Source organism: Mobula birostris, chromosome 6 (genome assembly GCF_030028105.1).
Source record: "Mobula birostris isolate sMobBir1 chromosome 6, sMobBir1.hap1, whole genome shotgun sequence".
In the NCBI taxonomy this organism is placed as follows: Eukaryota; Metazoa; Chordata; class Chondrichthyes; order Myliobatiformes; family Myliobatidae; genus Mobula; species Mobula birostris.
The window spans coordinates 45,698,246-45,710,330 of NC_092375.1; the positions used below are offsets into that span (position 1 = coordinate 45,698,246).

The 12,085-nt window shown below is 42.1% G+C and overlaps 1 protein-coding gene across 4 annotated transcripts in view; it reads right to left on the minus strand.

Moving 5' to 3' along the window:
• Window positions 1–12,085, minus strand: part of mab21l3 (mab-21-like 3) — a 49,883-nt gene that overhangs the window by 14,722 nt on the left and 23,076 nt on the right. The gene's annotated exons all lie outside the window — the stretch shown is intronic.

The window sequence follows — 12,085 nt, forward strand, 5'->3', positions numbered from 1 at the left end:
TGGCCCCACATGCTCAGATACACGCCCTGAATGAATTTCCATCTGTCATTGTGTAATTGGCAGGTTTTCCACTGGAAGTTCCTTTTGGAGATGATCTCTGGTGTGCACTTGGCAAAGTTACTAGGCTATTACACAAACAAAAAGGCTTGGAATTCAAAATAGTTGAAAAGGAACTTTTATTTCTCTTACTCTCTTTGTGAATGCGAGCAAGCTTTTTCCACTGAGGCAAGGGGAGAAAAAATCCAGGGGACATGAGTTAAGGGTGAGGGGGGAAAAGTTTAAAGGGAACATTGGGGGGGGGGGCTTCTTCACACAGAGAGTGGTGGGAGTATGGAATGAGCTGCCAGACCAGGTGGTAAATGCGAGTTATTTTTTAACATTTAAGAATAAATTGGACAGATACATCGAGGGGAGGTGTATGGAGGGATATGGTCCATGTGCAGGTCAGTGGGACTAGGCAGAAAATGATTCGGCACAGCCAAGAAGGGCCAAAAGGCCTGTTTCTGTGCTGTAGTTTTTCTATGGTTTCTACTGCTTCAGGTCTGCCCTTCCCAAAATTCACCCTTATCTTCACCTAATGCAGTTGTCATGGCAACCACTTTGAAGTGGGCCACTTTTTCCACCAGTTTTTAAAATGACAACCATTTTATTTTGTGGGTTTTTGAATCAGAAAAAATATATAAACTAAACTGAACAGGGATCAACAAGGGAAAGTATGCATTTATCAGCTACAGGTTAAATTCTAACTTATCTAGTATATGTAGGGTGGAGGTGTGGGTTGGAGAAAGCTGCTGGGAAGCTTCAGCATTTCCATACCAGAGAGAACTCACACACCACTCTTTGCTGGTGATTTACTAACTACATTTCAATGCTGGACACCTTGTAGAGTCTAGTAGCAGAACATGAACTTGTGGCACTTCTCTGACACAGAGTGGCAAATCTGTCAGTTAAACATAGGCCAGGAAGAATAGCAACTCTATTCATTTCATAGATTCGTAGTAATGAAACAGCCCATCAGCCCAACTTGTTACTGACATCAATGTGCCTGTTGAGAGATCCCACCTCTAACTCTTCCTCCAGCAGCTCATTACACATACACACCACCTTCTGTGTAGGAAAACCTGCCCCTCAGGTCCCTTTTACAACTTTCCCCCTTTCTCTTTCAATGGGACCGCAAAGGCCGTTTCCCCTCTCTCCTTCAATGGGACTGCAAAGGCCGTTTCCCCTCTCTTCTTCCTTGGGACCGCAAAGGCCGTTTCCCCTGTCTCCTTCATTGGGACTGCAAAGGCCGTTTCCCCTCTCTGCTTCAATGGGACTGCCGAGGCTGTTTCCTCTCTCCCCTTCAATGGGATCACACGGGCCTTTTCCCCTCTCTCCAATAGGACTCGAAAGGCTGTTTCCCTCACTCCTTCAATGGGACAACAAAGGCCGTTTCCCCTCTCTCCTTCAATGGGACCGTTAGTCTTGCGAGACCATGGATCTGCGCCTGGGAAGTCTTCACTCTCGAGGGCGCAGGCCTGGGCAAGGTTGTATGGAAGACCAGTAGTTGCCTATGCTGCAAGTCTCCCCTCTTCACGACACCAATGTTGTCCAAGGGAAGGGCATTAGGACCCATACAGCTTGGCACTAGTGTCGTCCCAGAGCAATGTGTGATTAAGTGCCTTGCTCAAGGACACAACACGTTCTCTCGGCTGGGGCTCGAACTCACGACCTTCAGGTGGCTAGTCCAATGCCTTAACCACTTGGTCACGTGCCCACTCAATGGGACCACAAAGGCCATTTCCCCTCCCTCCTTCAATTTCCCCTCTCTCTAATAGGACTCGAAAGGCTGTTTCCCTACTCCTTCAATGGGACCACAAAGGCCTTTTCCCCTCTCTCCAATAGGACTCAAAAGGCTATTTCTCCACTCCTTCAATGGGACCACAAAGGCTGTTTTCCCTCTCTCTTTCAATGGGACTACAAAGGTTGTCATGACTAACTATTAGTTAATTTATATTTTTTGAATGAGCTTAATTAAATGCTTTAGTGTAGTAAGGGCTTCAATTTTTAAAAATTGTTCCAATGAATTTTGTGAAGTTGTTCTTGAATAAATTTTAGATGAGAGTACTATTTAGTTATTTGTCAAAGGTTCATCACTTGCTTCACCCATATCTCCCCTAAATTTACCCCCCTCCACATGACAGTATTACATTGCTTAACATTTGAGATTTAGACTCCTTCATAGATCATGTTTCAAACAGCATATACACTATGTAGAAGTAGATCCTTTGTCCATTATTCAATAGTGAACAGACCACGCTCACTAATGATCACTCGTTGCACAACTATATTATAACAGGAGAGTCATTGTGCTGTGATGAAGGAGTATCGTTAGTATGCTGCAATCAATGTAATTTTTTGTTATCGTTAAGTTGTAGTCTGTGTATCAGGCTTCAAAAACATTGATACTGCCAGTTCTTCCTTCTCCACAGTAATGCTGGCTCCACTTATCCTAAGTCTTTCCGTCAACTTGCACAGACTGAAAATGGCTATTTGAACGTTGATGGCAAATTATATTAACACTTTTAATATTTTAAAGGTACCTCAATCACCTGTGATTGTTAGAGTGGATTTCTTTTTGGGTAGATGATTTGTTTACACTTAAATGACTTTGGCCACCAGACTTCTATTTTAACTGTTTGACAAAGGACTGTGGATTGAGTCCACCACAATGGGCTTCCTAAAAGGTGTAAATACCAGATGCTTCTGGTGCCTGATGCTGTAGTTTTGAAGACTGTCTTGACTATACATTATAAATATTAATTGTCTTCTATGTTAGCAAGTAAAATGCCAAATAAATGTATTGTGGATTGAACTAAAGGCTGTGGATACCAACACAGACATGTTGGCGTCAGAAGGAAAGGATGAAATCCGAAGGTGTGATGTTTGTATGTAACTTCAAAAGGAAGTATTGTCTATGCATTGTCCGTAACTTTTTAAGCAGCGATTGCCTTTGTGTTTAGCATATAAATATCGAGCCCACATTTTAGCTAGCAGACCCTTCCGCGGAAAGCGTCTCCGTCCATATGATGCCTACTGTACCTTGCTGTGTCGAATAAAGAAGCTGCTTTGTATCTACCAGTGACTCTGTCTCTCTGGTAGTTTCATCCACGCTACAACAGTGATAACACACTTTAATTTATTGCCCAAATATCACCACACCTTTGACACTGCGCACTCATTCTGGTAATTACAGCCTTCCATTAAAAGCCCAATGTGGTATATAATTGACAGGTGCATACGCTGGTCTTCACCCATTACTTAAAGCCCAGTATTCTTACATGAACTCAAGTAACCCCAAAGTATGTTACAGCCAATGTTTTGCTTTTAAAAGTGTTATGGGCTGCAGAGCATCTACTTAAGAGTGCTACTAGAAGCACAGATACAGCCTACTGGGTCCATACCAACCATTAACCACCCATGAATATGGAGGCCTTGGTTTACTTACTTATCCAAAAGCAATCACCTCCAGCTAGTGCGGCCAACATTATATTCCAACAGTAAGGGATATTTTAATAAGGCCTGAGGGCAGAACAATGTCAAACCAATGTGTAATTGAAGATAGGAGTAGTGCAGGTTCAAAGGAGTAAATGGTTTCCTAGAACTGTGGGCACTGTATGAAATTATGTTAATAAGTGAAAGAGGAAAGAGAAACTATAATCAAAGTTATACCTATTAACCACTCCTGAAATCAATGTTTTCAAAAGCTCCTTCGACCTCAGAGTGTGCAATTATATTTATATGTTACTTCTGAATGCAATACTCCAGGCTTGCCAGAGAAAAAAAAATCTACACCAAAGCCAAGTAATTTTATTTTAAAAAAACTAGTGACTCACTTCTACTTCTTTTCTCTTAGAGGACAAACTTCTTCCTCTACTTTAAACCAGGAAGGTTGATACACTTCCTCACATCCAGCAAAGCATAACTTTCTTGGGGAGTCTCTCAGATTTCATACCTGTGTATCTCTCACATGAATAAAATCTGAGACGGAAGCCAGGCAGGGGAGGGGCAGAGTCTAAATATCCAGCATTTCACTGAGAACTATTTAAAATAGTTCTTTGAAATTGTGTTTAGTAACAGAAACACAATTGTTTGTACTTTCATGACGTGATCCTAAGTAACAGAACCAAGCCTGGGTTAGGGCCAGCAAGGTGACAGTACCTAATGGTCATTGGTCCATTATCAGCTTTTGTGTTCTGGGTGGATTTCAAGAATTTGGGGAGACCATGGGAAGGGTTATTCTCACCCAAGGAGCACAACTTTAGTCTCCACATCAGTTCCCTGACAGTGGTGATGCTGCAAACTACATCTTTTAAGTTGTAACACTCCTGAAGATTTCTAGTCCCTGCCCCAAAGGAAAATGTGATTCTTTTCATTACATCAGATGGGACAGACTACTTTCCCTTCAGATGTTAGATGTCCTGCACCAGATGAGACTGTTGTCACTCATGCCTCCAAACAACATAGCACTCCCTCAGCTTCCAATCTGTCTGGCTTACTCCTCATTGGAGTACTGAGTTGATGACCCAAGAGCTAGAATTCTTTCTATCCAGATCCAATTAACCATGAACTCAATCCTGTCATGAATATCACAGTGACACAAACATGGATGTATTTGCCAATACAATTTACTAAAGGTGATGCATTCTTCAATGATTAAATTTCACTATTTATGGTCACCTGACCTTAGACTTTGGCAACCAAAAGACTTTCTGGAACATCTGAGTAAAGTGTGTACCTTCCAGTGCAGCTGGGAAAACAGGTACCACTTCCCATGAAGTTTTAGTTTCATCTTTTGGTGTCCCTGAAATGTAGTGGTAACAATTATGTCTTTACGACAATATCCTATGCCACGGTCACTAAGAAGTTGAGTACAAGTTGGCATTGTGTAGCATAAAGAAAGACAAATTGAAGTTACAACTGGGACACAATCATTCATATGCTTCCACACATATGCAGTGCAGATAGTGCAGGGGATAAAGCATTTCATCCCACTTTCAGAAAAACTTTCAATAATCATTTTACAAAAGAAATGTGCCAAATAATAAGATTTTTCATAAATAGCTGGTCACCAACACAAGGTCAAAAAATAACAATCTCTGTGTTTGAACTTCACTGATCCGTCAGCATTTTATTGAAGTCTGCCAAAAAAAAGAGCCATTATAATTTACTCCTTCAAACTTTATTTTCTCCTCAATGCACTAAGGCTATTCAGTGAGAGGCCAGTAAAAAGAAGGGAGGCATAAGCAGAGTGGCCATTCTTCTAGTGGGTCGATGTAAGACTGCCAAAGGGTGTTAGCCCGAAACGTCGACTGTACTTTTTTCTGTAGACGCTGCCTGGCCTGCTGAGTTCCTCCAGCATTTTGTGTTGTTGTTGTTGTATTTCCAGCGTCTGCAGATTTTCTCGTTTGCAACGTGAGAGTGGTCAGGCTTTGGCTCAACAGACTTGGGCAAGCATGAGCAGAGGTTCTAAATAACTAAGCACGTTTCTAGTACATTTTTTTCCTGCTAATATATAGCTAGTGCACTGAAAATGGGTTTTCAGGTAGTGGTATGTTTTTTTTTCCATATGAGATGTGAAAACTCTAGGAGCCTTCCAGTCTCCCTGATAACTACATCTGCATGAAGTGCACCGAGCTGCAGCTCCTTAGAGACCATGTTAAGGAACGGGAGCTGCAGCCCGTGTGAGAATAAGGAGGTGATATATAACAGCTACAGGGAGGTAATCACCACTAAGTAGCAGGAGACAGGTACCTGGGTGACGGTCAGGAGAGGGCAAGGGAAAAGGCAGCCAATGCTGAGTACCCCATGGCCATTTCCCTCAATTATCAGTATCCCGCTTTGGATACTGTTGGGGGGGTGGGTGGGGAGAAACGACCCACCGGGGAGAAGCTGTAGCGACCTGGTTTCTGGCACTGAGTCTGGCTCTGTGACTGAAAAGGGAAGGGGCAGAAAGGAGTGACAGGGGATTCCATAGTTAGAGGAGCACAGATTCTGTGGACACGAAAGGGACACCCGGGTGGTATGTTGCCTCCCAGGTGCCAGGGTCAGGGACATCTCAGATTCTAAAGGGGGAGGCAGAATAGCCAGAAGTCATGGTATATATCAGTACCAACAACATAGGTAGAAAAAGGGAAAAGGTCCTGAAGAGAGAATATAAGGAATGCTAAAAAGTGGGACCTTCAAGTTAGTAATCTCTGGTTTGCTCCCTGTGCCATGTGACAGTGAGGATAAGAATAGAATGATCTGACAGATAAATGTGTGGATACAGAATTGGTGCAGGGGGCAGGGTGTCAGATTCATTCCTGGATCATTGGGACCTCTCCTGGAGATGGTATGATCGGTACAAAAATGGTGGGTTACATCTGAAAGTGAGGGTGACCAATATCCTTGTGGGAAGGTTTGCTAGAGCTGTGGGGGAGTGTTTAAACTAATTTGGCAGGGGGATGGGACTGGAGTGATAGGGCTGATAATGCGGCAATTGGTATATAACTGGAAGCAATGTGTAGTAGGCTGTGAGGAAGAACAGGCAGGTAATAGGACAAAAATGCAGTTAGTGAGACGAGTTAAAGTGTAACAGGGGGCCAAAATCAAAAAGGATGATGAATACAAGACTGAAGGTGTTATTTTTTGAATGCACACAGTATACAGAATAAGATAGGTGATCTTGTATCACAATTAGAGGTTGGCAGGTATGAAGTTGGCATCTCTGAGTTGTGGCTGAGAGAAGATTATAGTGGGGAGCGTAACATACAAGGACTCACATTGTATTGATAGGAGAGGCAGAGAGGCAGGCAGGCAGAGGGATGGGGGGGGTCTGTTGGTGAAAAATGAAATCAAATCCTTAGATAAAGGTGAGATAGGATCAGAAGACTTAGAATTATTACGGGTAGCATTAAGGCGGGAGGAGAAGATGGAAGCTCACCGCGTGTGCGCAGCTCTCCGGTGAAAAATGATGTCGTATCTGTTAAATAGGGGCCGTGGACAATTTCTGATTTGATGGAGACAGACGTGAAAGCACAGAGGAACATCTGGAGAAATTTCTGAAACACCCGTCCGCTGCTTTTGTTACTGTGTGGTCAGGAATCTTTCGGAGGGTAGGCCTCAAAATCCCCGGCCTTGTCTGCTTTTGGCAACTGAGAAAGAGGTCGAATCGCTCGGACAGAGATGGCGCTCAGTACTTGGTGTCGGAGAGCTGATCAGAGCTCAAAGTTTTCGGATGACTCAGAGTCGGATTGTGGTCAGCATGGCAGGGAGAGTTTTTCTTCCTTCCTCCTCTCCTCTGCGTGAGATGTGGGACATTTGAGAAACTTTGAACTTTACTGTGCTCGTGGACTTCTTCATCAAGTTATGGTATTTTTGCACTGTTGTAACTATATGTATAATTGTGGTTTTGTCAGTTTTTTAAGTCTTGGTTTGTCCTGTGTTTCTGTGATATCACACCGAAGGAAATAATGTATCATTTCTTAATGCATGCATTACTAAATGACAATAAAAGGGAACTACGTGTCTTCATAATCTAAAAGAGTTAAGGAAATACAAGGGTTAAAAGACACTGATGGGAATTATACAGGTCAATGAACAGTAGCCAGGAGTGGGCTAGAAATTACAAAGGGACATAGAAAAGGCATGTAATAAGGGCAATGTTACAATAGTCATGGGGGATTTCAATATGCAGGGAGTTTGGGAAATTCAGATTGGTGCTGGATCCTAAGAGACAGTATTTGTAGAATGCCTAAGAGGTGACTTTCTATAGCAGCTTGTGGTTGGGCCCATTAGGGGAATGGGAATTCTGGATTGGGTGTTAAGTAATAACCCAGGTTTAATTAGGGAACTGAAGGTAAAGGAAACCTTAAGAGACAGTGATCATTCACCTTGGAGTTTGAAAGGAGATGCTAAAATTGGATGAATCAGTATTACAGTGGAGTAAAGGGAATTACAGAGGCATCACAAAGGCACAGAGGAGTTGAACAAAGTTGATTGGAAGAAGACATTAACAGGGATGATGTCAGAACAGCAATAGTTGGTGTTTCCGGCGGAAATTTAAAAGGTACAGGAAAGATACATCCTAAAGAAGAAGAAGTATTCTAATGCGAGGATGAGACAAACATGGCTGACAAAGGAAGTCAAAGGCAGCATAAAAGCAAAAGTGAGCGCATATAATTTTGCCAAAATTAGTGGGAAAGTAGAGGATTGGGAAGCTTTAAAAACCAAACAGAAGGCGACTAAAAAAGCCATAAAAAGAGGAAAGATGAAATATGAAAGAATATCAAAGAGGATATAAAAAGTTTTTTCAGATATACAAAAAGTAAGAGAAAGATGAGAGTTCATATTGGACCACTGGAACATGATTCTGGAGAGGTAGTAATAGGGGACAAACAAATGGTGAATTATCTTAATATGTATTTTATATTAGTCTTCAGTGTGGAATTCAGGAATAGAATGCTAGAAATGTTAGAGTGTCGGGGGGCAGAAGTGAGTGTTGTTGCTATTACTAAGGAGAAGGTGATTGGGAAGCTGAAAAGTCTGAAGTGCATTAGTCACCAGGACCAGATGGATTACACCCCAAGGCTCTGAAAGAAGTAGCTGAAGAGATTGTGGGGTTATTAGTAATGATCTTTTAAGAATCACTAAATTTTGAAATGGTTTTGGAGGACTGGAAAATATCATCCCACTCTTTAAGAAGAGGAGGCAGAAGAAAAGAAATTATAGGCCAGTTAGCCTGATTTTAGTGGCTGGAAAGTTTTGGAATCCATTATTCAGGATGAGGGTTTTGGGGTACTTGGAGACACACGATGAAATAGGCGAAAGTGAGCATATTTTTCTAAAGGAAAAATCTTGCCTGGAAAATCTGTTGGAATTTTTTGAGGAAATAACAGGCAGGATAGGCAAAGGATAGTCAGTGGATTTTGATTATGTGGATTTCCAGAAGGCCTTTGACAAGGTGCCACCATGAGGCTGCTTAAAAAGATAAGAGCCCTGATATTACAGGAAAGAAACTAGCATGGGTAGAAGATTGGCAGGAGAGAAAGAGTGGGAATCAAGGGGGCCTTTTCTGGTTAGCTGCTGGTTACTAGTGGTGTGCCACTGGTCAGTGTTAGGACACTGGACAGCTCCTTTTCATGTAATATGTCAGTAATTTGGATGATGAAATTCATGGCTTTGTGGCCAGATTTGCAGACGATATTGCTGTTGTGTGCTGGGGCAGCAGGCTGAGGGTAGCAGACACCAACAGAATCAACAAACTCATTCGTAAGGCCAGTGATGGAACTGGACTCTCTCACGGTGGTGTCTGAAAAGGGGATGCTGTCCAAGTTGCATGCCATCTTGGACAATGTCTCCCATCCACTACATAATGTACTGGTTGGGCACAGGAGTACATTCAGCCAGAGACTCATTCCACCGAGACGCAGCACAGAGCATTATAGGAAGTCATTCCTGCCTGTGGCCATCAAACTTTACAACTCCTCCCTTGGAGGGTCAGACACCCTGAGCCAATAGGCTGGTCCTGGATTTATTTCATAATTTACTGGCATAACTTACATATTACTATTTAACTATTTATTACTATTTTTACTACTATTCTATTACTATTTATTATTTCCATGACTATTACTATTTACTAATAGTAATATTACTATTACTATTTCTATTACTATTTATTATTTATGGTGCAACTGTAACGAAAACCAATTTCCCCCGGGATCAATAAAGTATGACTATGACTACTATGACTATGATAGGAGGGGCGGCACAGTTTCCACAGAAGGATTTAGACGTTTGGGGAATGTACAAAGAAGTGGCAGATGCAATCTAGTGTAGGGAAGTGTATGGTCATACACTTTGGAATAAAGGCTACTTTCTAAATGGGGAGAAGATTCAAAAATCAGAACTGTAAAGGGACTTGGAGCCCTCGTGCAGGATTCAGTAAAGGTTAACTTGCAGGCTGAGTCAGTGATGAGGAAGGCAAATGCATTGTTAGAATTCATTTCAAGGGAACTAACATACAAAAGCAAACACTGTACATAATGCTAAGACTTTATAAGTCATTGGCCAGAGCAGTTTTGGGCCCATTCTCTATGAAAAGATGTGCTGGTATTGGAGGGGGTCCAGATGAAGTTCAAAAGAATGATCCCAGGAATGGAAGTGTTAACATTTGATGGCTCTGGGCTTGTACTGCTGGACTTTAGAAGAATGAGGGGGGATCTCATTGAAACCTATTGAATATTGAAAGGTCTGGATAGAGTGGATGTGGAGGGGATGTTTCCTATAGTGGGGGAGTCTAAGACCAGAGGGCACAGCATCAGAATTGATGGAAGTCATTTAGGACCAAGATGAGGAAACATTTCTTTAGCCAGAGGGTGGTGAATCTGTGGAATTCATTGCCACAGACAGCTGCACAGGCCGGTTCATTGGGTATATTGAAGGTGGATAGGTGCTGGATTAGTTAGTGCATCAAAGGTTATGGGGAGAAGGCAGGAGAATGGGGCTAGAGGGATAACAAATCAGCCATGATGGAATGGTGGAATAGACTCGATGGGCCAAATGGCCTAATTCTGCAGCTATGTCTTATGGTGTTACTTATCGTGTATGCTTACACCAGTGCCTCAAATAAAGTGAGTTTCCTTAATTCTTCAGCAGAAACAATGAAGATCATTTTAACTAAAGGAAACAAAGAATGTTGGAAACACTCAACAGGTCAGGCAGCATGAAAAAAATGGAGGTAACGTCTTCAGGTGAGTGACTTTTCTGATAAACAGTTATCGACCAGAACTTATTTAATTGTGTTCCTAGAGACAGCTGATAGTAATCAGACAACAAATGGATCATAATCATAAGGCTGCTGCTTAATCTACTGACTGTATGCTGCATTTTCACTCATTAAATTGCAGTGGGCTGACAAAAACTTACATATTAAACAAATAATCCATTATTAAAAAGTGAGTACTCAGAACATCATAATGTGATTAGGCAGATTCAATGTGGGCTTTTCCAAAGTGAGATGGTGTATAATAAAATTATTAGTATTTAGTTATAATGTGATTAACATAATAAAGGAAGCCATTAAACTGGAAAGGGAGTGCATTTGGATTACTAAAAAGGATATCACATTAAAGGAGAAGGTTCACAGGATTGAAGTTAACATTTTATATGGAGATGGTTAAAAGACAAAAAGAGTGGGATAATTCTCATTAGCAAGGCACCATACAGATCAGTGCTGGGACTTCGCTACTCCTAAGCTATATTAATAGCTTATCTGAAAAGTCTTAGCATAATGAATCTGCTCGGTAATTATACAAAGATAGATGGTAAATTACGTTGTGAGGAGGACATAAACTGTCTGCCAAGGAACGATGGAGAAATTGCAGATGGAGTTTAATCCAGCTAAGTTTAAGGCATTGTACTTTGGTAGGCCAAACGTAAGACAAAATGGAAGGACATTAGGAGCATTGATCTTGGAGTGTAAGCTCATAACTCCCTGTATGTGTCAACTCAAGTAGGTAGGATGGTAAAGCCTGGTTTCATCATCTGGGGCATTGAGCATGGAAGTCTTAGTTAGGCCACATTTGGGGTATTGCATGCAGTTTTGATCACTACACTATAGGAACTGTGTGGAGTCTTTGGAGAGAGTGCAGAAGTGGTTAACCAGGATATTGCCTGGATTTGAGTGAATTAGCTATAACAAGAGGTTGAACAAACTGTTATTGTTTCCACTAATGTGTCAGATGCTGAGGGGATTATCTGATATAAGTAAAGGCATCCGTTAGTCTTGCAAGACCATGGATCTGCGCCTGGAAAGTCTTCATTCTCCAGGGCGCAGGCCTGGGCAAGGATGTATGGAAGACCAGCAGTTGCCCATGCTGCAAGTCTCCACTCTCCATGACACCAATGTTGTCCAAGGGAAGGGCATTAGGACCCATACAGCTTGGCACCAGTGCCGTCGCAGAGCAATGTGTGATTAAGTGCCTTGATCAAGGACACAACACGTTCCCTCGGCTGGGGCTCGAACTCACGACCTTCAGGTTGCTAGTCCAATGACTTAACC